The sequence below is a fragment of the Hyla sarda genome, chromosome 6, assembly GCF_029499605.1.
Source record: "Hyla sarda isolate aHylSar1 chromosome 6, aHylSar1.hap1, whole genome shotgun sequence".
NCBI classification, from domain to species: Eukaryota; Metazoa; Chordata; class Amphibia; order Anura; family Hylidae; genus Hyla; species Hyla sarda.
Genome location: NC_079194.1, coordinates 273,923,551 through 273,951,502, shown reverse-complemented (window position 1 = coordinate 273,951,502; position 27,952 = coordinate 273,923,551). Strand labels below are relative to the sequence as shown.

Sequence of the window (27,952 nt, the reverse complement as noted above, 5' to 3'; positions counted from 1 at the left end):
GTTCACCAGAGCCCGCCGCAAAGCGGGATGGTCTTGCTGCGGCGGTAGTGACCAGGTCGTATTCACTAGCAACGGCTCAACCTCTCTGACTGCTGAAGATAGGCGCGGTACAAGGGAGTAGACAAAAGCAAGGTCGGACGTAGCAGAAGGTCGGGGCAGGCAGCAAGGATCGTAGTCAGTAAGGTAATAGCAGGAGGTCAAGTACACAGTAAGGACAACACAGTAACGCTTTCACTAGGCTCTAAGGCAACAAGATCCGGCAGGGGAGTGCAGGGGCAGAGGTCAGATATAGTCTGGGAACAGGTGGAAGCCAATTAAGCTAATTGGGCCAGGCACCAATCATTGGTGCACTGGCCCTTTAAGTCTCAGGGAGCTGGCGCGCGCGCGCCAGCACATGACAGCAGGGGACGGGAACGGGTAAGTGACCTGGGATGCGATTCGCGAGCGGGCGCGTCCCGCTGTGCGAATCGCATCCCCGACGGCCATGACAGTGCAGCGCTCCCGTTCAGCGGGACCGACCGGGGTGCTGCGGAGAGAGAGACGCCGTAAGCGCTCCGGGGAGGAGCGGGGACCCGGAGCGTTAGGCGTAACAGCCTGCATTGCTTCTTGAGGACATTTAGCCTCAAATCTAGCCATATTTTTCACAACCATCCTTACACTATTCTCATGAATGCACCTGACTGTAAACACCATCATAGCTCCTGTATACTGTGGTCTTCTCCCTCTTTTGGCTTTTAGCAATATTAAGTCAAGGTGCCTCCTTCTATTCACAATGCCCTTACAATGTGTATGCAATGTTTAGCAAAACTGGCAATAAGTAGGTTGTAAAATAGAAAATAACCAATAATACATAGATAACAGAGAGAAAAATTATTCCTAATAGGCTCACCTCCCCCACTCCCTGCACAATAACCTTAGCATGGGTCACAAAGCATGTCTAGAAAACTTTTTAATGAGTCCCCTCAGTCTATTCTTTTCTTCATCTATGTAGCTCATGTAAAGCCAAGGGCGGACTGACTGGCTGGTTCGAGGGCCCGGCCGGTAAAGTGCCCGTCACCACTGCTGCTTCTACTGAGGATCCAACACACTCGTATCGGATCCCCAGGCACACAGCGCTGCTTTCTTCTTTATGCGCGGCTCATGCACATACAGCAGAAAGCCTCCTCTCTGTGTGAGCCGATTCTGTGGCCTACACTGAAAGGAGATGTATTGTGGAGGATGGAAGATGTTGGGGGGGGGGGGGGGGGACTGTGCCTATACCTACTGTTGGGGAACTCTGCTGCTTACACCTACTGTGAGGGAACTCTGCTGCCTACACCTACTGTGGGGGAACTCTGCGGCCTACACCTACTGTAGGGGAACTCTGCTGTCTACAGAATGTGGGGGACTATCTACTATGTTCCTGCCTAGCTAATATGAGGACAAACTACAAAACTAATTGGAGGGCTACCTACTACCTACAAATGGGGGGGGGGGGTTCATACAAGGGGCAGCTATATGGGGGATTTACCTACAGCGGGCATGACTACCTACGTGTGGGACCTTAAGTCCTTGGGGGCATGATCTACTAGGTGCCACTACCTCCTGGGGACACTACCTACCTTCGGGCATTACCTACCTGTAACTTCCATAAGCAACACCTTACTTTCTGTCGGCTAACACAAAATACTCTGATAGTTCCCCTCCCGAGACTAAACTCTGGATCCGCCACTGGGTGGAGGGGGTAGCTGGCTACCTACTTGACTAACTGCCTGGCTACCTAACTTAATACCTGGATACCTACCTAACTACCTGCATACATGGCTTCCTAACTACCTACCTACATATCTTGCTACCTACCTACATACCTGGCTACCTAACTATCTAACTATGTACATACCTGGCCTTCATATATGGCTGCCTAACTACCTTGTGTTACGCCGAGGGCTCCGGGTCCCCGCTCCTCCCCGGAGCGCTCGCTTCTCTCTCGCTGCCGCAGCGCCCCGGGCAGCTCCACTGACCCGGTGCGCTGCGATACCGTCTCCAGCCGGGATGCGATTCGCGATGCGGGTAGCGCCCGCTCGCGATGCGCATCCCGGCTCCCGTACCTGACTCGCTCTCCGTCTGTCCTGTCCCGGCGCGCGCGGCCCCGCTCCCTAGGGCGCGCGCGCGCCGGGTCTCTGCGATTTAAAGGGCCACTGCGCCGCTGATTGGCGCAGTGGTTCCAATTAGTGTGTTCACCTGTGCACTCCCTATTTATACCTCACTTCCCCTTCACTCCCTCGCCGGATCTTGTTGCCATTGTGCCAGTGAAAGCGTTTCCTTGTGTGTTCCTAGCCTGTGTTCCAGACCTCCTGCCGTTGCCCCTGACTACGATCCTTGCTGCCTGCCCCGACCTTCTGCTACGTCCGACCTTGCTTCTGTCTACTCCCTTGTACCGCGCCTATCTTCAGCAGTCAGAGAGGTTGAGCCGTTGCTAGTGGATACGACCTGGTCACTACCGCCGCAGCAAGACCATCCCGCTTTGCGGCGGGCTCTGGTGAAAACCAGTAGTGACTTAGAACCGATCCACTAGCACGGTCCACGCCAATCCCTCTCTGGCACAGAGGATCCACTACCTGCCAGCCGGCATCGTGACAGTAGATCCGGCCATGGATCCCGCTGAAGTTCCTCTGCCAGTTGTCGCCGACCTCACCACGGTGGTCGCCCAGCAGTCACAACAGATAGCGCAACAAGGCCAACAGCTGTCTCAACTGACCGTGATGCTACAGCAGCTACTACCACAGCTTCAGTAATCATCTCCTCCGCCAGCTCCTGCACCTCCTCCGCAGCGAGTGGCCGCTTCTGGTCTACGACTATCCTTGCCGGATAAATTTGATGGGGACTCTAAATTCTGCCGTGGCTTTCTTTCCCAATGTTCCCTGCACTTGGAGATGATGTCGGACCAGTTTCCTACTGAAAGGTCTAAGGTGGCTTTCGTAGTCAGCCTTTTGTCTGGAAAAGCTCTGTCATGGGCCACACCGCTCTGGGACCGCAATGACCCCGTCACTGCCTCTATACACTCCTTCTTCTCGGAAATTCGAAGTGTCTTTGAGGAACCTGCCCGAGCCTCTTCTGCTGAGACTGCCCTGTTGAACCTGGTCCAGGGTAATTCTTCCGTTGGCGAGTACGCCGTACAATTCCGTACTCTTGCTTCAGAATTATCCTGGAATAATGAGGCCCTCTGCGCGACCTTTAAAAAAGGCCTATCCAGCAACATTAAAGATGTTCTGGCCGCACGAGAAATCCCTGCTAACCTACATGAACTCATCCATCTTGCCACTCGCATTGACATGCGTTTTTCCGAAAGGCGTCAGGAGCTCCGCCAGGATATGGACTTTGTTCGCACAAGGCGTTTTTTCTCCCCGGCTCCTCTCTCCTCTGGTCCCCTGCAATCCGTTCCTGTGCCTCCCGCCGTGGAGGCTATGCAGGTCGACCGGTCTCGCCTGACACCTCAAGAGAGGACACGACGCCGCATGGAGAATCTCTGCCTGTACTGTGCCAGTACCGAACACTTCCTGAAGGATTGTCCTATCCGTCCTCCCCGCCTGGAAAGACGTACGCTGACTCCGCACAAAGGTGAGACAGTCCTTGATGTCTACTCTGCTTCTCCACGTCTTACTGTGCCTGTGCGGATATCTGCCTCTGCCTTCTCCTTCTCTACTATGGCCTTCTTGGATTCCGGATCTGCAGGAAATTTTATTTTGGCCTCTCTCGTCAACAGGTTCAACATCCCAGTGACCAGTCTCGCCAGACCCCTCTACATCAATTGTGTAAACAATGAAAGATTGGACTGTACCATACGTCTCCGCACGGAGCCCCTTCTAATGTGCATCGGACCTCATCACGAGAAGATTGAATTTTTGGTCCTCCCCAATTGCACTTCCGAAATCCTCCTTGGACTACCCTGGCTTCAACTCCATTCCCCAACCCTGGATTGGTCCACTGGGGAGATCAAGAGTTGGGGGCCCTCTTGTTTCAAGGACTGCCTAAAACCGGTTCCCAGTACCCCTTGCCGTGACTCTGTGGTTCCCCCTGTAACCGGTCTCCCTAAGGCCTATATGGACTTTGCGGATGTTTTTTGCAAAAAACAAGCTGAGACTCTACCTCCTCACAGGCCTTATGATTGTCCTATTGACCTCCTCCCGGGCACTACTCCACCCCGGGGCAGAATCTATCCTCTGTCCGCCCCAGAGACTCTTGCTATGTCGGAGTACATCCAGGAAAATTTAAAAAAAGGCTTTATCCGTAAATCCTCCTCTCCTGCCGGAGCCGGATTTTTCTTTGTGTCCAAAAAAGATGGCTCTCTACGTCCTTGCATTGACTACCGCGGTCTTAATAAAATCACGGTAAAGAACCGCTACCCCCTACCCCTCATCTCTGAACTCTTTGATCGCCTCCAAGGTGCCCACATCTTTACCAAACTGGACTTAAGAGGTTCTTATAATCTCATCCGCATCAGAGAGGGGGATGAATGGAAAACGGCATTTAACACTAGAGATGGACACTTTGAGTATCTGGTCATGCCCTTTGGCCTGTGCAACGCCCCTGCCGTCTTCCAAGACTTTGTTAATGAAATTTTTCGTGATCTCTTATACTCCTGTGTTGTTGTATATCTGGACGATATCCTGATTTTTTCTGCCAATCTAGAAGAACACCGCCAGCATGTCCGTATGGTTCTTCAGAGACTTCGTGACAATCAACTTTATGCCAAGATAGAGAAATGTCTGTTTGAATGCCAATCTCTTCCTTTCCTAGGATACTTGGTCTCTGGCCAAGGACTACAAATGGATCCAGACAAACTCTCTGCCGTCTTAGATTGGCCACGCCCCTCCGGACTCCGTGCTATCCAACGTTTTTTGGGGTTCGCCAATTATTACAGGCAATTTATTCCACATTTTTCTACCGTTGTGGCCCCTATCGTGGCTTTAACCAAAAAAAATGCCAATCCCAAGTCTTGGCCTCCTCAAGCGGAAGACGCCTTTAAACGGCTCAAGTCTGCCTTTTCTTCGGCTCCTGTGCTCTCCAGACCTGACCCATCTAAACCCTTCCTATTGGAGGTTGATGCCTCCTCTGTAGGAGCTGGAGCGGTCCTTCTACAAAAAAATTCTTCCGGGCATGCTGTTACTTGTGGTTTTTTTTCTAGGACCTTCTCTCCGGCGGAGAGGAACTACTCCATCGGGGATCGAGAGCTTCTAGCCATTAAATTAGCACTTGAGGAATGGAGGCATCTGCTGGAGGGATCAAGATTTCCAGTTATTATTTACACCGATCACAAGAACCTCTCCTATCTCCAGTCTGCCCAATGGCTGAATCCTCGCCAGGCCAGGTGGTCTCTGTTCTTTGCCCGATTTAATTTTGAAATTCACTTTCGGCCTGCCGATAAGAACATTAGGGCCGATGCTCTCTCTCGTTCCTCGGATGCCTCGGAAGTTGAACTCTCTCCGCAACACATCATTCCTCCTGACTGCCTGATTTCCACTTCTCCAGCCTCCATCAGGCAAACTCCTCCAGGGAAGACCTTCGTCACTCCACGCCAACGCCTCGGAATCCTCAAATGGGGTCACTCCTCCCATCTCGCAGGCCATGCGGGCATCAAGAAATCTGTGCAACTCATCTCTCGCTTCTATTGGTGGCCGACTCTGGAGACGGATGTCGTGGACTTTGTGCGAGCCTGCACTGTCTGTGCCCGGGATAAGACTCCTCGCCAGAAGCCCGCTGGTTTTCTTCATCCTCTGCCTGTCCCCGAACAGCCTTGGTCTCTGATTGGTATGGATTTTATTACAGACCTACCCCCATCCCGTGGCAACACTGTTGTTTGGGTGGTCGTTGATCGATTCTCCAAGATGGCACATTTCATCCCTCTTCCTGGTCTTCCTTCAGCGCCTCAGTTGGCTAAACAATTTTTTGTACACATTTTTCGTCTTCACGGGTTGCCCACACAGATAGTCTCGGATAGAGGCGTCCAATTGTGTCAAAATTCTGGAGGGCTCTCTGTAAACAACTCAAGATTAAATTAAACTTTTCTTCTGCATATCATCCTCAATCCAATGGACAAGTAGAAAGAATTAACCAGGTCTTGGGTGATTATTTACTACATTTTGTTTCCTCCCGCCAGGATGATTGGGCAGATCTTCTACCATGGGCCGAATTCTCGTATAACTTTAGAGTCTCTGAATCTTCCTCCAAATCCCCATTTTTCGTGGTGTACGGCCGTCACCCTCTTCCCCCCCTCCCTACTCCCTTGCCCTCTGGTTTGCCCGCTGTAGATGAAGTGACTCGTGATCTTTCCACCATATGGAAAGAGACCCAAGATTCTCTTTTACAGGCTTCATCTCGCATGAAAAAGTTTGCCGATAAGAAAAGAAGAGCTCCCCCCATTTTTGCTCCCGGAGACAAGGTATGGCTCTCCGCTAAATATGTCCGCTTTCGTGTCCCCAGTTACAAACTGGGTCCACGCTATCTTGGTCCTTTCAAAGTCTTGTGCCAAATTAATCCTGTCTCTTACAAACTTCTTCTTCCTCCTTCTCTCCGTATTCCTAATGCCTTTCATGTCTCTCTTCTTAAACCACTCATCATCAACCGTTTCTCTCCCAAATTAGTTTCTCCCACTCCTGTCTCCGGTTCTTCTGACGTCTTCTCAGTGAAAGAGATACTGGCCTCCAAGACGGTCAGAGGAAAAAGGTTCTTTTTAGTGGATTGGGAGGGCTGTGGACCTGAAGAGAGATCCTGGGAACCTGAGGACAACATCCTAGACAAAAGTCTGCTCCTCAGGTTCTCAGGCTCTAAGAAGAGGGGGAGACCCAAGGGGGGGGGTACTGTTACGCCGAGCGCTCCGGGTCCCCGCTCCTCCCCGGAGCGCTCGCTTCTCTCTCGCTGCCGCAGCGCCCCGGGCAGCTCCACTGACCCGGTGCGCTGCGATACCGTCTCCAGCCGGGATGCGATTCGCGATGCGGGTAGCGCCCGCTCGCGATGCGCATCCCGGCTCCCGTACCTGACTCGCTCTCCGTCTGTCCTTTCCCGGCGCGCGCGGCCCCGCTCCCTAGGGCGCGCGCGCGCCGGGTCTCTGCGATTTAAAGGGCCACTGCGCCGCTGATTGGCGCAGTGGTTCCAATTAGTGTGTTCACCTGTGCACTCCCTATTTATACCTCACTTCCCCTTCACTCCCTCGCCGGATCTTGTTGCCATTGTGCCAGTGAAAGCGTTTCCTTGTGTGTTCCTAGCCTGTGTTCCAGACCTCCTGCCGTTGCCCCTGACTACGATCCTTGCTGCCTGCCCCGACCTTCTGCTACGTCCGACCTTGCTTCTGTCTACTCCCTTGTACCGCGCCTATCTTCAGCAGTCAGAGAGGTTGAGCCGTTGCTAGTGGATACGACCTGGTCACTACCGCCGCAGCAAGACCATCCCGCTTTGCGGCGGGCTCTGGTGAAAACCAGTAGTGACTTAGAACCGATCCACTAGCACGGTCCACGCCAATCCCTCTCTGGCACAGAGGATCCACTACCTGCCAGCCGGCATCGTGACACCTTGAAAATGGCGGTGTGAGATTGCTGAAACTTTGTCATATTTCCATGAAATAAAAGCACTTGATTTTGCAAGTACTTTGGTGTGCTGTCTACATTTATCCATGCCTAACTACCTAGCTAGCCACCTACCTAAATGCCTGGCTACTTACCTACCTACCTACCTGGCTAGTCACCTACCTACATATCTGGCTTCTTGATCTACCTACCTAGTTACCTATTTACCTGGCTACCTACCTACTTGCCCTTTTACTGTGCAGGACACCAAGGAGGGCATTATTACAGTTTGTGGGCCTATAGATGGGAAGATTGTGTAGAGGAGGGGAGGGCACTGGAAAAATGCAGAGTCTAACATGTTTGTCATGCAGATGTTAAGAGATCGACATAGCGGTTGATCTGGACGGAGAAGAAAAGGAAAGAGTGTGCTGCTAATCAGAAAAGACATAATTATGAGTCACTAGATTTAACTGTAAGCACTTATACAGATCCTGTATATAAGGATACAGGTCCTGTATATAATCACTTGTTCTATACAGAAATCTGTACAGCTGGCATCTACCACTATATGGGCACTGTATATAATTGTGGTAGCCCTTGGGGGGGTGTATGGTAGTTGGGGTGTTAAGGTTAACTCTATAGTTCGTGACGCCAGGCTGAGGGCTAGTATGCTGAGGTAATTCTCCGGCCTATCGCAGCCCTTCCCAGTAACGATAGGTGCATGCATAAAATGACTGATGGTCCACAAGGTAGTTGAACTTGAACTTGGATAACTTTACTTAAATGCATGTGGTACATCCAATGAATAGTAACAGTCTCAGGAATACAGTCTCTATATAGTTCAATGACTGACAGTTGTTGCGGACCTTGACTTATGATATAGTCTGAGAATTTAGGGTAATTTGCGAAGATCCGTCCGGATTTAGGGGATAGATAAGGTCCGGTGATCTTGCAGAGTGATTAGGGATTGATACACTCACGATTCTGAATAGATCAGCCATTGCTGCAAGGCTCAGGCCTAACTCACTGCGGAAGACAGCTGCGCAGATCCTGCTCATTTGACAGCCCAGGAACAAGAGAGAGAATAATGGCCGCCGCTCCTTATATGGGCAGGGGCAGGGCCGCTTTTACTGGTCCAAGCAACTGTCACTCACCGTTACAGGGAGTGATGGACGAAATACGTCACAGGGACCTCCAAAGGTCCTTAAGCATAAAAACCATAGAGTTTACCTGATCACATGACCTGTAGGTCCTGCTACACTCCTTACAGGTAATTAACCATTTATATACATTTGTACAATTATATTTATATAAATCCTAAATAACTGCTAGATAAGTAAGACCTAGATGAGAGGTGACAAGGGGTGGACTAGATAAGAAGAACCCCGACGTCCTAGGGACTCTGGCTATGGGGACTTCTACACAGGTACCGTATAGGATGCGGTACCGGGACACCACATAATCATTTATATAGTATACTGGTCTGTGAATAGTGGTTTTATTCAGTACAGAATAGCGATATTAGCCAGTTATTGTGTGGTGGTATATATTTACTCCTTGTATACTGGTATTATTGGTCATAGAAAATTATTCTATCTACCGTAAAGTGTTTCTTTTTATATATGTGTATATATATGTAAATACAAATTTTTGTTTATTTTGTGTGTTGGGGTGGTGGAGAGATTTGGGTGGAATCGGGGTGTGGCAGAAGTGTGACCAGCAGTGAAGCCTCGCAGGGGGCCCTTTCAGTTTTCCACTGGAGTATCGCTTTATAGGTAAAGTAAAAAAAAATCCATAAAGTTCAATCCAAAACCCTACTGTGCTGATCCAGAGGAAGGAAAAAACTCTATAAGGCCGATGACAATTGTCCTGTGACAGAGGAAAAATACACGGCTCCAATATGGCATCATGTTCTATCCCCATAAATCTAGGCCCCCCTTGAACTTGTTTTTGAGTCTTCACAATATGAGAGTTCCATAGTGGTAGTAGTAAAGATCTGTGACATATCTGTCTGTGATGATGAACTAACAGAAATGGTGCTGATATACACTATAGATGATAGCGCTAAATATGAGCCCTACAGTTTGGTAAGAGGGGGGAAAAAAATAGGTAACATTTTTGAAAAGTAGTAAAAATAAAAGAAAACCTATATTTAAAGTTGATTATTACTGTAATCACACTGACCTACAACCTAAAGGTGTAAAGTGTGTAATTTTTACTGTAAAGTACACTGCATTAAAACAAAAAAAAACAAAAGTTGCATTATTGCATTTTTTTTATTTGCCCCACAAATATATATTTTTTACTTTTGCTGTAGATTTTGTGGTAAAAAACAGTGATATCATTGCATAGTTCAGTTGGTTCTGCATAAAACATTCCCTCATATGGCCCTGTAGATAAAAAATGTAGATATTAACTCCCCCCATGACAGTGTCAAGAAGAGGTGGAGTATGGACGACATTAAAATTATGCCCCCCAAGGCTCCAAGATCCCAACCCCGCTAAAAAATTCTGTGGATGCTCATGTCAGTACCCTTATATTTCTGCCTTTGGAACTATTCATATGTTTAACAAAAAAATAAATGCTTGTCAAAAGTTCCAATAAAGCATATTTCCACTTTTTGACTAACTTCTGACATATCGTTAAGTTATCATGCCAGTAGGTAGCATTTGTTTGGGGATTGTTATCTACAACCCATTGCTAGTAAATAGGGGATTATGGTGCTGCCAAGTACCTAAGCCCCTTCAGCTGTGCCCCTTCCACTATGTTGACGGCAGCTAAATTGAAATCAATGGAAGTGTAATCCATGTGCATTTAGGAACTAAAGCAGAATTATTTACGCTTATGTCAATTCCGGGAGGTTACTACACAGTCATTGTGATTGTATAGCATTGTGTAACCAATGTTTAATTCCCAATACAACATTATCTTCATGCACTATCTATCTTCTATTTTAATGCTGGTAATAGCTGTATTAGTTTTTTGCCTTAATATTAATCCTTCCATCTTTACCTTGTCCTGATCATAGCACCTATCTCACTGGATAAATGACTTGCTCCCTCATGCTATAAGTAGGACTTTCTGTGCTGAAATTTTATTTAGGCCAAACCAGTAATAGAAGGATGTAACATTTCCAGTGTATTTTTAACTTTACAATTATTAATGGAATCGTGCACACCTTTCGTATCCACTTGTGTTCCACTTTCTTAGGGTAAGAACACATGGAACAGCAGCAGCCCCCTGCCTAGTACTGTAATCTACTGCAATCATACCTGCAAAAAGCCTCACACAGGTCCATGTGCACTCAAAGCAGTCCCACACTGGCGTCTTCCCCCGCAAGCTCCAGAATGGTGCCCCAAATTCTCCCCACTTGATGGGGCATGGGGTTGGCATGCAATTAATTTATTCTCTATGGGAGTGCCGGAGATCCCTCTGTGCATAGGGGATATGTTTTTAAATGCTTACTTCTTTAGAATAGGGTCACACATGCTGTATTTTGCTGCGTATTTTACTACTTGTTGAAGTCAATGGGTAGCAAAATGCGCAAAATTTACTTTAATAGGTAGGAAAATACGCAGCACAATACGGCATGTGTGACCCTACTCTTTCAAAGCAATCTATCACCGAGAAATCTGATACATAACTGCCAAAACGATTATGTAGCACTGGTAATAATGAAAGCACTAATGGCGCATATGTGGTGAGACAGCAATACAGATGTATGGCGCGTACATGGGATTTTACTAGTGCTTGGAGAGCCCTGGATGTCAATCATAGGAGAGTTGCAAGCCAGGAGAGAAGTTGCAGTCTGGGCCACCTCAAACTGCTAAAAGGTATGTTAGCCACCTGTAACACACCTCTTTGACTATTCAGACCAGCAAATAAAAGTATATATTTTTTTTCGGTTTCATAAACATGCTGCAATAATCATTATATTGACAACTTTAAAGAGGGATTGACAACTTTAAAGGGGCAGTTAAAAATAAAGAGATATATACCTTTCTTCGCTCCCCCGATGCCTCTGGTACCCCCAATCCAGTCTCGATTGGTGCCGGGGCCAAAAACGTCACACTGCCGCTCAGCCTATCGGCGGCCTAGTCGGGACTTTACTGCGGACGGGGATTGGTGAGTGCAGTATGACTCACCGACCACGGCAACCAGGAAGAGGATCACGGCGGAGACCGGAGTGGGTTACCGGAGGCATCGGGGGAGCGAAGGAAGGTATGTATCTCTTTATGTTTTTTACTGCTGGCAGTATGGAGGACAATTTTTCCATACTGGAGTACTCCTTTAATTTAGCTGTTGCAGAAAAGTTGAAAAAATGTGTAAATTACCTTTATTTAAAAAAGCAAAAAACAAAAAAAAAAGTACCTATCAGCTGCTGTATGCCCCTGAGGAAGCAGGAGAACAAAGAAGTTTGTTCTAGGGTTTTGCTCTTGCTCTGGACAGGTCCTGACATGGACACAGGTGATATCAGGGAGCATCATGTGGTATTGGAAAGTAGTATATTTTTTATGTGACTGGCTATACCTGTACCTACATGCATTAGGCTAGTACCACATGGTGATAAATCTTATTGGACAGCAGAACGCATCCAAGTTGCTTGACCAAAACATTCTCTGCAATTTTTCAGGAACTTGCTGTCCAGGCAGCTTGTGTAATTGTGATTGTTTTACCAATCTGTGCCAGGTGCTGACCTTAATATAGGAGTTTGTCTGTCTTTTTGTACCAATAAAGATTTTTTTTAGTTATCCTTGTACAGGTTATGTACATCTGCATCTAGAGGAAAGAACATTTCACCAACATCACAGGTGAGGATTATTTACTGTAAGAGGATCTTAGTCAGGCGCAGCTACAGTAGAAGACAGATGACGATATCAGATATCGTCATCTGTCTTCTACTGTAGCTGCGCCTGACTAAGATCCATTTTTTTCTGAAATGGTTGCTGTTAATAATAGCTGGTGAGTGAGGACCTGACCGGAGGATCGAGGCTACACACAGATTTCTATTGTCTACATGCAATATGGTGTTGTGCCCTGAGCGCAACATCTTCTGGTAAGTGTAAATCTACATTTTGCCAAAAACTCTTTAAAGTACCGCACTAGGGGCGGGTGTGTTTTTTTTCTCATTTATCCTATTTACTGTAAGAGGAGTAAGACTATGGAACTCTCTACCACATGGTGTTGTGATGTCGGACTCAATTAATAAGTTCAAGGGGGGCCTGGATCTTTTTCTGAAAAAGTAAAATATTACAAGTTAGGGATACTAGATTAATAGGAACAGAACGTTATTCTAGAGATTTATTTTATTGCCTTATTGGAGTTGAAAAGGAAATTTTCTTCTGTTTTGGGACAATTGGGATCTGCTTCATAGGGTTTTTTTTTCTTTCCTCTGGATCAACACAGTTGTTACACAGTAGGGTTATAGGATGAGCTTGATGGAATCTTATTTTTTTTATCTTATGAACTATATAACTCTTTCCTCATTTTGAATTCAAGTGGAGAAAACAGACATGGTCGCACATCTACATTTTGTACTTTGATCGAATTGCTTCACAGCATAAATTCAAAAACTAACAGGTTGGTAGTATGCATTTTGATCGAAAGGTACAAGCCCACTCGCCACGTCAAGTGAGCTTTTACACCTTGTTCACACTGGTGTGGTGCTGTGCGGCATCCATTGCTGCCGTAGCACCGTGTCTGTGGGGAGGTGCGGCCCAGGGACTGGTTTGCGTGGCATTGGGGCTGTTCTGCCAGTGGGTCGTTCCCCCTGTGGGCACTGTTGTTGCGGCGGTGGTGGTCATCCCTAGCATAAAATAGCGTAGCACTGGGTGGCGACCACCACTGCCGCAACACCAGTGCCTACAGGGGGAACGACCCACTGGCAGAGCGGCCCCAATGCCACTCAAACCAGTCCCTGGGCTGCACCTCCCCACAGACATGGTGCCACAGCACCACACCAGTGTGAACAAGGTGTAAAAGCTCACTTACCATGTGCTCCCAGTCAGAATGGGAAGCTGCCAGAAATGAAAGGGCCCTGTGTAGCTACCTGCTACTTTATATAGGGTTGGGCTGAGGGGGTGGGGCAGAGTGCAGACCAAGTGAAAGCAACAACAAAAAAAAAGGAGGGGTTAGAAAACACAATGTGAATTCAAGTAGAGAAAACAGACATGGTCGCACATCTACATTTTTTACTTTGATCTAATTGCTTTTCAGCATAAATTCAAAAATTGACAGGTTGTTAGTATACATTTTGATCAAAAGGTACAAGCCCACTTGTCTCGTCAAGGCCACCTATTAGTTTTTGAATTTATGCTGAGAAGCAATTAGATTAAAATACAAAATGTAGATGTGTGACCATGTTTTCTCTACTTGAATTCACATTGTGTTTTCTTTTCCCTCCTTTTTTGTTGTTGCTTTCACTTGGTCTGCACTCTGCCCCACCCCATCAGCCCAACCCTATATAAAGTAGCAGGTAGCTACACAGGGCCCTTTAATTTCTGGCAGCCTCCTAGTCTGACTGGGAGCACATGGTAAGTGAGCTTTTGCACCTTGTTCATACTGGTGTGGTGCTCTGCGGCATCCGTTGCTGCCGTGGCACAGTGATTGGTTTGAGTGGCATTGGGGCTGCTCTGCCAGTGGGTCGTTCCCCTGTGGGCACTGGTGTTGCGGCGGTGGTGGTCGCAGCCCAGTGCTACGCCATTTTATGCTAGGGGCCTAAATAGGTGGCCTTGATGTGGTGAGTGGGCTTGTACCTTTTGATCAAAATGTATACTAACAACCTGTTCGCTTTTAAATTTATGCGGAGAAGCAATTATTTATGTGCATAATTTTGTGCAAATATACTCCAGTCAAGAGCAGACATAGAGTTCATACACATGGGTGGGTTACCAGCGAGTTTCCCCTAAAGGGTTTTCCACATCAGAATTTCCGCAGTGTAAAATTCACTTATTTGCTGGGATTTTCCACACAGAAATTCCACTGCGGTAAATCCAAATTGAAAACCTTATACCCACAATGGGAAACTCATCAGTAAACTGCCCATCTGAATGTACCCTAACATAGAAAGTCTGATGTCAGATTTCTGGGGGTAGGGTGGGAGTCTGGCGGCATTTTGGTGGTTGGAAAGGGGAGTCTAGAGGGATTGGAGGGGAAAGGCTTGAGGCAGTTGTAGAGTGGGAGGCTGGAGGCAATCGTGGGGGGGGGGGGGGGGTTTGGGAGGCTGGAAACAATTGTGGGGTCTAGAGGCAATTGTAGGTGGTCGATGGGGAGAAAGATGGAAGGTAATTGTGGGGGTGGGTGGGGTGTAAGTCTGGGGGTGATTGTGGGGGTCTGGAAGCAATTCTGGGGGTCTGGAGGCAATTGTGGGGGGTTGGTAAGTTGGCTGGAGTCAAGGTGGCTGGAGTCAAGGTATTGTGTGTGTCTGTGTGTGTAGTATTACAATACATATGATTGGATAATAAGAACTTCTAAAGTACACTACACCCATTGTTCTGGCTTTTTACATTGTTATGTAACAATAGCGGTTAGCTGAGTGCTACAATGTATGTACTTCAAATAAAAACATATTTTCCTATTTTTACCTATTTACAATTTTTCCATATATTGATACTTCTGTTTTAATAAGCAATATTGTACTTTTCATTGGAAATATTGCATATTGTATTTTCTGTGAATGAGGCTCTGCTCTAGACTATCAGAGTATACAGGGGAGGTGAACAAAACTTAACTTTTAATTAAATAATAGAATAAAACACACATATATAGTGAATGTTCTATAGATAGTGCCAAGTATACAAAGTATGTCCTGTAAAGAGAAGAGGATTCCTACAAGAAACAAGACAGGACACAAATGCCTAAACTGTGAGTAGGAATCATCTTCTCCTTACAGGACATATGATGAACAGCAGAGAACCCAGCCTGATTGTATATTGTATGTTATTTCTTTTACAGGACCGCATATGCCGGGTCAAAGGCCAACTCTTGTCCAATATACCTGTGCCTGATGACTATATGAGCACAGGACATTTTAATGGGGCCGCTACTGTATCAGCGACCCCGTGCAGTATCATAATGCAAACTAAGCATATGGTAGGAGATTATTATTTTTTTCAGGCTACTTTCTCCCACCTAGCCCCTGAGGAGGTCACCTGTACTGGTGTCCGAAACGCGCTGGGCAATTTTTTGGGCACCATATTTTTCTTGGGATAGTGACTCTATTTCCGCTATATACTATTCTAAGCTGTATCTATATATTTAACAGTGTGTAAACTACTTGATTGTGTCAAATTTGATGATAGTGCCTATACTTGACACTATCTATAGAACATTCACTATATAAGTGTGTTTTATTCTATTATTTAATTAAAAGTTACGTTTTATTCACCTCCCCTGTATACTCTGATATTAATAAGATTGGGAGATCTGCTAATCCTTGGTTGGTAGATACCTATACCATATCTATAATTCCTATGATCTGCTCTAGACTACCAAGATAGAGCTTAAGTCAACACTTGTAACTAGGCACTCAAATTTTTGTTGTGTGTTTAATCCACTTAGTAGATATTTTTTCTTAACAGCTTCCTCATGTTTATACTATAAATCCTGCTTGCCGCTGCGATTACCTCTCAAGTGAAGACCCTCATTTAAACAATCCTGTAACCATATATCGTGCCTGGGATTTTACACTAGAATCACGCACGTTTTTCCACCTCCATATAAGGTGTCATACTTTATAGGGTTACATATAAAACCTGTCGCCTAAGCTCATCTGGGGTTTGTCTTCTAGGGGCTTAGCCTACAAGTATCAGACAAGTAGAGAAAAAAAAATACTGGACAGAAGACTATCCAGATACTTTGCATTCCAGTATTCTGAAAATTTGCCGTAGAGCGAGTGCAGATCCACAGGACATCATCTTTACTTCTCTCTAACTTCTACACCCTTTACCCTTTTTATCCACTTATTGTTCTCTAAAATACTAACAAAGTTTTCTAGAATCTATCAGGAATCAGCTGAAAAAATAGACACTATAATGAAAAAGATTTACTAAGCAGAATTTGCAGAAATGTTGTCTTTCATTAGCCCAAAATATAGAATACATGGCATGTGCAAATGTATCTTGTGTTTTAAGGCCCCTATACATATTATTAAAAAGTTGTCCAAATTGCTGAATTCAGCAGGACCAGTAGACCGTCTAATGTGTATGGGGGCATCCCGACAGACTTGTTGATTTTCAACTGCCTGACCCTTTTGTTTTCAGGGAGATAAGGTGCCAGTCAGAACATATGGTTGCTGAGCTGAGCTGATCGCTCATGTATATGGGGTGAATGGCAGATATAGCTCTAGGCTAAAGGAAGGTTTGGCCAACAGCTTTTGAAGGTGCATGGGCCCCTTTAGACACTTAACTTGACAGCTATGTTACCAGTCAAAAGTTTAGTTGCACCTTTTTATTCAATTTTTTCTCAGTTTTATTCTAGATTAGTATGAAAGATATTAGAACTACGAAGGAACACATACAAAATCAAGTAGAACACAGTGTTAAACAAACCAGAATATGTTTTAGGTTTTAGCCCCTTTTTTGCTTTGATGACAGCTTTGCACACTCTTGGCATTCTCTTTATCATCTTCATGAGATAGTCACCTAGAATGGTTTTCAACTAACAGGTACGTTTGTCAAGAGTTAAATGGACACTCTCATTAAACATTTTTTTGCTGTTGCACTTCTTTTGGTAAATAAAAAATCTTTCTAATGTACTCTTGTCCAGAGCACATTTCCCCCTATCTCTTGCACAGACTTTGGACTCCTGCTGGCCTGGCAGAAGTCCAAAATCAGGAAATGTAGTCTGGAGTGCTGAGGGGCGTGTGTGCAGCATTAGCCAATCAGAGCTCACCTCATACAGTAAACTGCTCTGGGCTGTGTGTAGCAGAGTAAGGGAGGAAGTTCTCTCCTGTATGGCTTCAGATGATGTCACGCCTGCTGGGAAACGCCCATTCCCAGTCTGTGAATCTGACTGATACTGAGCAGAAAATACAGAGCAATATCAAGGTAGAACACTAAAAAATAATAAAAATAAAGGCAGGGGTGGTTTATCATGATGGGGGCAGTGTACTGGGAGGATTATAAAATTTTACAAGATCATGAGAGGTACCCTTTAACTTGTGCAATTCCTTGCCTTCATGATGTGTTTGAGACCTTTAGTTGTGTTATGTAGAGTTAGGATTCCATACAGTGTTAAGCCCAACAACTAACCTATCTCAACTTTTGCCAAGAACAAATACTCAACTAAGTAAAGAGAAACAACAGTCCATCATTATTTTATTCAGCTTTTTTTTATTATTAAATTATTAAAATAAATTATTACATTTAATATAATAATTTAATAATATTATATAAAATTCTGCCCAGGCTGCCGTAATAAAAATAATAAACTTAAACTTACCTTCTGTCGCTCCCCTGGTGCCGCTAAAATTACTCCTCTGTCCTCTGGCCCCAGTCTTCTGCGGGTTTTGGGGTCGATACGTCAAACTGCGCTCAGCTAATTGCTGGCTGTGGCGATGTTCCGGTGATAAGCTGAGAGGCAGTGTGATATTATGTGCCCGGGCACCAGGAAGATGCCGGGCTCTGGCCAGTAACATGACACAAGCCTATCAATGGCCAAGGAGGGACATTGTTGTACAGCAATTTGCTGAGCGCAGTGTGATGTGTTGGGCCCCAAAAGCATAAAGATTGATCAAGGCTGGAGGATGGGAGAGCGATTCCAGCACATAAGTGGTTCCCACCATGAAGAATGAAAGAGGAGGGGTGATGGTATTGGGAGCTCTGCTTGTGACACTGTTGGAGATTTTTTCAAAATTCAAGGCATACTTAACCAGCATGGCTGCCACAGTATTCTGCAACAACATGACATCCCATCTGGTTTGTGTTTAGTGGGATCATGATTTGTTTTTCAACAGAACAATGACCCTAAACACACCTCCAAGCTATGAAAGGGCTATGTAAGGAGACAGATGGATGACATGGCCTCCACAATCACCTACCCTAACCCCAATTGAGATAATGCTCAGCCCCATTGGAAACTTGAAGATTGTTGGAAAACCCTTCCAGGCAACTACCTCATGAAGATAATTCAGAGAATGCCAAGAGTGTGCAGAACTGCCATCAAAGAATAAGACTGCATTCACATCTCATTTTCAGCCTACGGATCCGGCTGGGGGAGGGGAAAACCGGGTGCTCCCGTACCCCAGCTGGACCGGTGCTGAAATCCATTTACTTCAATGAGTCGACAGGAGTCAAACCGTGACTCCTGTTGGCTCATTTTTTACCCTTATCTGGTTTTGTGACCGGACCAAAAACCGTAGTATACTATGGTTTTAGGTCTGGTCAGGAAACCGGATATAGGTCAAAAATGAGCCGACCGGAGTCCCCCAGCCGGATTCGGCAACCGTAGGCTGAAAACGTGGTGTGAATGCAGCCTAAGAGAGTTACATAAAAGAATTTAATATATAAATAGCATATTCCTGTTTCTTTAACACTTTTTTGTTTACTGCTTAATTTCATACGTGTCCCTTCATAGTTTATGTCTTTATTATGAATCTAAAATGTAGTAAAATAATAATAATAAGAAAAAAAACAATAAAAACCATGAAATGTCCATTGTCTAAAAAGGCCCAGCATCTTACAATGTAATACATTTATTAAAGTGCAGTGACATTAAACGGTTTATTATTAATATTTGTATACATGTATGCCAGTCATGGGATGGCATTAGGATAAGTCTCCCTAGCTAATTTGGCCAATTTTTGTATTATGTTAATTTTGATACATTTTGCATACTCCCTTTTTTCTAGCTCTTGACATTATGCACCTTGAAAAACTATTTTTCAGAAAAATAATTATGTTTTCCTTGCCACCAAATTGCCAATGTAGACACTCCAGATTTATCTATATACAGCCAAGTCTGCCCTCCTGACACTAATGCAACCTAAAATATATAAACAACTACATAATACTAAGTATTTTTACTAGTACTGTGTCCATACGTATAAACTGTACATGATGTCTTTGCTGTTTAACACAAGATATAGTATTTACTTCAACAGCAAAATCTACTCATGCTTAGGTTATGTTGTAACATTATTACATATTGTTCTTAGGTGGCAAACCCAACACTATATTAAGGGATGTCTTGTAAACTAAAGTATTGCACTGTTACAAAGAAAGACTTTGATACATTATTCATTGTGAAATATGATAATTATATATTTTTGTTTTACACATAAATAACTGGCTGGGCGGTGTGATTATCAGGGCTTGTCCCATACAATCTTACTGCACCTGTTAACAGATGTTTTTCCTATGAGTTGCGTTAGGGTGTGATATGGCTATGCCATGACAAAAGGCACCAGGTCTAGAAAAATACAATATGCATGAACCCTTTTAAATTCACTCAGAGAGAACAGATTTTCTGTGCGAGATACATTTTTGCCATGCTATATGCCTGCCTACTATATTGTAACTAACCTTAATATTGGGTGTGACTAGTTACCGAGCAAAAAAAACGTAAGCTGAGAACACCTAAGTGTATGGGTGAACGGGAATAGAATTTTAATTTTGGTGACTAATGTCCACGGATGCACCAATGGTGGCATATGGAACATTTAACTGTGAGTCACACTATGGTTTTCACATGTACACATACGGTCTTTAGAGTAAAGCCATGAATAGATATTTGAAATGATATGTGAGTACATTTTTTTCAATTTGTTCAGCAGGAAGAAGTATAAGTTGCTATATGTTGTGTTTACACACTGTTTTTGAAATTTTCAGTGTGTAAAAACTTGGGATCGACCGATATCGATTTTTTAGGGCTGATACCAATAATCTGTGGACTTTCAGGCCGATAGCCAATAACTTAAAGCGATATTCCGGTATAAGTTATCTGCTATTTCTCCACCCCCCATCCCCCGGCCCAGAAGAAGCTGCTGCAGATCATTGATTTAAAGTGGGCGCTTTAAATCAATGAACTGCAGCGGCTTTTGTGGGGCCAGAGACCGCCGCCCGCTTCTCTCCCCCTGCCTGTCCTGGGGTCCTCCTAAGTCCAACCACCGCTGCGGCCCCCCGCCTATCCTCTGGCCAGAGACTGCTGCCGCCCGCTTCTCTCCCCTGCCGGTCCTTAGTCCAACCACCGCCGCTGCCCCATTGCCTCCCTTATCCCCGGTTTTATAATTACCGGGGCCCGGGGTCCACGCTACTTCTGGCTCCAGCAGCGTCCCAAGCTGTCACTGTGTGCACTGGTGACGTCACGTTGAGGACGTCCCACATCATTGCACAGCGCAGCACACAGCAATAACGCAGGACGCCGCAGGAACCAGAAGTAGCACGGACCCCGGGAATAGGTAATTATAAAAACGGGGATGGGGGAGGCAATGGGCAGCAGCGGCAGCGGTCTCTGGCCGGGGTGGTGCTGTGGGCTGTGCGGTGGGGGGGGGGGGGGTGCGGTGCGGCGGGGCGGTGCGGGGGGCAGGGCATTATCGGATTATCGGCAAGGTAATTGCCGATACCAATAATGCCAAAAATCTTGAATATCGGCCGATAATATCGGCCAAACCGATAATCGGTCGATCCCTAGTAAAAACCCTCTGAAAATAATTTAATTATACAGGGTCTGAAGATGGATTTCTGTGCTTATGCAACTCCCATCAATGTCAATAGAGGTTACGTCAATTGCTTAAGATTTTTTTTTACTTCCCTACCATCTCTGGTTAGCACAAGTAGGCTGGAGATGGCTGGGAAACTATGTTTAGGCTTTGTGGATTTATCTGAGAAAGGCTTTCTTCTGCCTTAAAATGAGCACGCTCCCCTCTTCACATCACTGGTGGTGTCCTGAACAGACAAGAGGGGAGGGGTGAGCAGGGAGCTCTGTTTTCAGAGAATGTGATGTGATGTCACAGTAACAAGTCAGACAGCAGAGCTGATAATGGAAGATATGTGCAGTATGGGTAAAAACATTAGATTAGTATGTTGCTTTATTATACTTTTTGACACCACACACAGGTTCTTTCTTGCGTTGGACAAGCCCTGAAGGGCCTTCCTTTTATACATGTTTAGGCCATCATGGTAAACTATCAATCTAGACTGGATGTACTGCTTCTGTCTTATCTAAACAGGTCCAAACCCTAAAGGGGTATTCCAGGAAAAAATATATTTTTATATATCAATTGGCTCCAGAAAGTTACACAGATTTGTAAATTACTTCTATTAAAAAATCTTAATCCTTCTAATAATTATCAGCTGCTGAAGTTGAGTTGTTCTTTTCTGTCTAACAACAGTGCGCTCTGCTGACATCTCTGTCTGTCTCGGGAACTGCACAGAGCAGAATAGGTTTGCTATGGAGATTTGCTTCTACTCTGGACAGTTCCCGAGACAGGTGTCATCAGAGAGAGTTTAGACAGAAAACTCAACTTCAGCAGCTCCTAAGTACTGAAAGGATTAAGATTTTTTAATAGAAGTTATTTACAAATCTGTTTAACATTCTGGAACCAGATTATATATATATATATATATATATATATATATATATATATATATAAAAGTTTTTTCCTGAATAACCCCTTTAAATATCAATAATAGTTGATGAAAACAAAAATGTAAAATATGGATGTGTGAGATACAAAATGCATATTAAACTAATTCCATTTGACAAATTAATCTCTTACATGTTTTCATTATGGCAATGTACTAAAAGGCTGCATAATAGCGTGGATTCGTAAGTGATCGTCATGTTATGTTCCAAACACAGAATAGAAAACAAATGTAGCTGCTCTAAAGTTGATCAGTCAACAACTGATGTGTCACTGAGTCACTGAATGAAAACCCAGCAAGCTCTATGAACTCGTCACATTCATTAATCCTATTAGGCAAATCCTTAGACAGACAGAGGTTGGCAGGTCACATATAGCTGAAGGAACCTCACCCATCTGCCTTGCTACATTACTAAAGTGAACATACACATTAAATAGATGTCAACCAAATGCACATTCAACCAAGTGTTATTCCTTTTGACTTCCCTCCATACACATGCATGTTGAGCTCGACCAAGAGTACATGTGTTCTCATTAGGAGAGAGAAAAAAGCTGAGGTTAGATTGCTCTGGAGGTGGCTTATCTTTTATGAGAACAAAAGTTTGGTCATGTTGAACTCTAACATGCGATATTCTACATGTCCCAAGCATAAGGCATCGGGGAAAAGTAAGGACACCATCATGCAGTGGTCAGTTCCACTGAAATTAGCAGGTTCAGTCTATGTTCATCTATTGTGTATGGCTACTTATCTCTTAAAAGGGGTTTTTATCATGTAAAGGTATCCTCTATCCACAGGATAGGGGTAATTATCTGATCACAGGGGGGTTCAATAGCTGGGGCCCTTCATGATCTCGAGAAAAGGAATCCAAATTTACTACTCATTCTCTGTGGGAGCTGCCGGAGATATCCTAATACAGGGTTTCGTTGTCTCTGCAGTACTCATGGAGCATAAATGGGGCATAAATGGAGCATAAATGGAGCAGCGTCGTTCATCCATGGCCTGCCACTCCATTCTAATGCAATCCAGTGAACTTCGTAGGTGGCAGGGAATTCTATGGCGCTGACCGGGACTGAGACAATTCAGGTGAGTAGGTTCAGGTAAAAAGCTTTATTCAGCCAAGATGCAACGCATTTCACTGCGCAAGCGCATCTTCCTCAGGCCTGAGGTAGCTGCGCTTGCGCAGTGAAACGCGTTGCATTTTGGCTGAATAAAGCTTTTTACCTCAACCTAAACACCTGAATTGTCTCTGCCCTGGTCAGCGCCATAGAATTCCCTGCCACATACGAAGTTCACTGGATTGCACAAGTTTACATGGGAAGGCTACAGACGGACAACAAAGAATCCTCCATTGTTCAATACGTGCTAACCATTGTTGTGTATGTAGGTACACAACCGGAGCGGGTAAGAGACCATCTTGACCCCCATCTCTGTCCAGCGTTAGCACGTGTGATCCTCCACAGGGAGTGCCTCTGCTTTGTGTTTTTAGACTCCATTCTAATGGAAGACTTGTTCCTCACTTTCTAGGTGCCGGTCCCCTACGATCAGATGGTTATCCCCTATTCAGGGGATAGGGTATTACTTTACAAGATGGGAAAAACTTTTGTGCCCACATGAGGATATATCAACATAAAAAAACAAGGGGGGCAAATGTATTGTCTATTCACAGGACATGCCATTAATATAAGAATGGTGGATGTGAAACTCTACGTGACCCAAGCAATCAACTGTCTAAAGAGGCCGTATTTTTCTTTTGAGGGCCACATTCACTTCATAGTTTACAAGGCACAGCTCCATACTTTTTAAAGACTGTGCTTGGTATTACAGCTCACCACAGTTTCATAACATTGAAATAAAATGGTCTGAGCTGCAATACCAAGCATGTCTTTCACTAGCAATAGGGAACTTTGCCTGGTAAAGCGGGAGTGCCAAAAATCAGACCCTCACTAATCTAATAGTGAAGGCCATACAATTTTAAAAGTTTTGGCTAATCTATGAAAAAATTCTCAGACTAATTTGTTTTTTATTGACACTGTCACTACTAATGCTAGTGATCTCAAATAGATGGGGTTATTTTATCAGAATTTGCTCTATTTGAATTATTTACACTGTATTTCATCACTTGTTATCTTTTCTTGGCAATTCAACAGCATACAAAAAAATGTTTCGGGTAACCTAGCCCAACAGTTTTTAGAGATGTATAAAATAAAAAATAAATAAAAAACAGTGCAGTTTATGTCGAATTACTCCAGCAATGTACTTACTCTTGAGTTGATCCCAGTAACTTACCTCCTTCTATCTTAGATGGGCAATTTGCCAATCATCGAATTGTCTATCTATGATAGCTGGATGCTATGATATAGTGCTTCTTAAGAATGATCATTAAGTAGGTTGGGAATAATACATTTCTCTGCTGACTCTCAGCTTCTGATAAATGCAGTCAAGCTAACTGCTAGTACATCTATCCAAATCTGGCCTAAGGATGACGCCAAGCAATAAAGATTTTCCATTTGAATTTAATTTAATCAAATTCCATGAAATTATTGGACCTGTAACATTGTTTTTAAAGGGGAACTCCATACTTAACAACTTATTCCTATCCACAGGATAGGGTATAAGTGTCTGATTGAGGAGGGCGACCGTTGGGACCCCCCCACGATCTCCTGCCTAGCTCTCCCCATGCATCTAGTGGTCACCACAGTGCTCGTGTATCTCCAGCTCCACCATAGTGATGCATAGAGGGGGCGTGTCAACCACATCTTCGCATGATGGTTGACACATGTCTTTGCACGGAGTGGTGGTCGCTCAGTGCATAGGTAGAGCCATCGGGAACTAGTCAAGCCATGGGGAACTAGTCACCAGTTTTATGCTTCCTAAACCGCGGGCAGCATGAAACAGGTGAAGAGAGTGGGTCCTAGAACAGTTTCTGAAATGTTCTGGGACCTAAATAAGTAGTTACAGAGGGGGGTCCCTGTAGCTGCTCTCTGCCCTGTTGGCCTGAAGTGATGTGTCTCTCCCTATCCCCACTTGAGACTCGTTTCCATATAAACTAAATGGCTTATATCTCTGTACTTTAAAAGGACTATGGCAATAAAAGAAAAGGTATGTCCAGAATTATGATTACTAGCTCTATCTAGCCAAGTGCTTATTTATACCCGTTTTCCTGTTTCCGTTTTAATGGTTTCAGTGCAATTTTAGGGGGCCTTCTCAAAAAGGTTTCCCTGCAGATGACAATTATCACATATGTACAGTAGTACAGCCATATGCCAGGAACTTGCACAGTAGGACATAAAGTCCCTCTCTATCCACAGTACATAGTGATGAGCACTCAATATGCTGCTGTATAATGACCCTGTACGGCTGGATATTGTTTCTACGGGAGAATACCTCCATTATACAGCATGTAATAGAATCCGTGAGAAAATGTATTGTTCCATTGCTTGCTTCTTTATGACACTGTAAGCATACAGAGGTACAGTATAGGCCTTGTCTATTGTATCGAGTTATAACAAAGGGAAATCCTGCAAATGGATTTCTATGGAAAGGTTGCTCACAGCTCCCAAATATCACCTCTCAATATTTAAACAAGTAGATTTTTTAGCAGATAATTCCTTCCACAAGTAACAGCAGGAGGCTTAGTAGCTACTGTCAGTGACACCATCAGCTTTCATCTCATCCAGCTTTCATGTGGAACCACATACCAGTCACAAATGGATTCCACATGGAATTCCTCTATATAGAGAGCCATGTGCCATCGTCTTGCACATGTATCCAAATAAAATGTTCTAAATACTTTGCCAACTCTCATGTAACAAAGAGGCTTTATATGTAATATTAAAAAGAGATGAAACATACATTCATTTCACATTGAGACAGATCACCCAATAATGGAATACTTGGCTGAAATCTGCTTTATTTCATTTTTATACATAATTCTATTAACAGGAAGAATTACTAAATCTTTTGAAGGATTTACATAGAGTAAAACCACCCAGGCAGAATTAACTAAATAAGATTAAATGTAACAATTTAAACCCTTTTTGTGCTTGTGGGGTCTTAGAACAGCTGGATATCCCTCCCTCCAAAGACAAAGTGGATTAATATTCCATAGATCACTTATCCCGTAATGTTATAACTTGGAGGCACTCATCACTTATCTGTGCGGCTCTTTCTATTTATGAGGGAGCCCATGTGTTTCTCATTTACGTGGACGTGTAGTGAACAGGAATTTGTCATTTAGGACAATTTGTCATAAGATCAGATTGTGGTTATATTGCTTTTACATGGGACTGCAGGTAAACCTAACAGAAAACATGCAAAAACAAGACAGTACTGCTAGTCTAGCTTTCCTCCATTTGGGGTTGCACGTGAATATATTCTATTATTATATGTTATCAGCCATTTCAAGCTGAGGAGAGGATGACTTTTGAGTCCTTTAATTGGATTATGGACAGGAAGCACAATATATATATATATATCGGCCTCCAGGATTCTCTATTGTGGGGTTTCCCAATCAGGGGGCCTCCAGCTGTTGCAAAACTATAAGACTGCTCTGTCATATAACTTTTATTTACATACCATGAATCATAAGAGCAGCTTGTCTTATACCTCTGTACTTTAATAGGATTTCTTACGTTTAACATTACATTTAGAATTTCTGACGTTTCGGCTCCGCCATATCTGATTATATAGAAAAGTGTAAATAAACATCTGCATTGACCAATTGATGCCTAGAAAAGTAGAACTTGCTCCAACCATTAAATCGATTATAAATCAACCCATTCAAACAATTTACATGAGCAAAATCCTGGATATAAAATTCTTACTTACAGAACATCAACATGTTGTATCAGCTAAATAATAAAAATAGATATTTGCCTGAGCTTATGCTTTATGGAGGTAACATGTATGGCTAATGAAATTGCACTAAGAAATGAGATAGGAGCCTTAATAAATCAATTGTAATAAATATTTAAATAAATAAAATAAAAAACAGCAAAAGGCTCCATTCTATCACAGGTTTATTATGAAAACATCAATTTAAAGTTAAAACTATGTCGTAAATAAACCTAAGATTCCGAGATCACAACTTGAAATGCTGCAGCCACCTTATAGCCTTTAGCGTTCATTGGTGATTTGCTAACAAAAGATGCATCCCCATAATACTGTACATGGGTCAGGGGAATGACACTAATTGCTTGTTTGACAGCGAACCCCAGAATGGAGAGCAGAAGGATCCAATGTGGCAAATGTCTAATCCTAAATAAGCCCTATTGTTTTTGCATCAATAATACATGAATGAACATACACAGACAATAGGAGTTCTGCTTCGTAATGTTTGCTGTTCGTAAAATTAACCTGTATCTATAGCCTATAGAGTGTTGCGGGCTAAATGCAAATGACATACAGTATTTCGATTCCACAGAAGAATTGAAAAAAGGTACAACACATGCGAGGAAGGCCACTGACTCTAATCTAGGAATGGCTGAAATAGCCAGATGAAACCTACCTTTTGCATGTAGAATGAAAGGCCTGTTGGTTACAAAAAGAAGAGGCGGTATACATAGAGATGCATCCTAAAGGGGCTTGGCTGGAACATCGGGATGGAGAAAATAATAGAAATAAAAGAATAGGATATTAAACGTGCAGGCAGAGCCTGTTTATGAGCCTGGTACAGAAGCAATGGAGAGGGAGGGATTGAATGAATCAGATGTCATAGCTTCTGTAGAGAAAGGATGGAGGGGGTAGGGCCGCTGTGAGGATGAAGGGGGAGAGGGAGGGAGAACAAGATGGATAGAGAAAGGGATGCAAACAAAAGTGAGGGATAATATAAAG

General features: G+C 44.1%; 1 protein-coding gene across 2 annotated transcripts in view; it reads right to left on the bottom strand.

Moving 5' to 3' along the window:
• The window catches only part of SPTBN2 (spectrin beta, non-erythrocytic 2), a 224,575-nt gene extending 196,751 nt beyond the window's left edge, over positions 1-27,824 (bottom strand). The window contains exon 1 of one of the 2 annotated variants that reach the window (XM_056527360.1): positions 27,627-27,824. The gene's annotated coding sequence lies outside the window, so the exon portion shown is untranslated. The remainder of the gene's footprint in view (positions 1-27,626) is intronic. The other variant, XM_056527358.1, reaches the window with a different exon arrangement.
• Between the last annotated feature and the right edge of the window lie 128 nt (positions 27,825-27,952).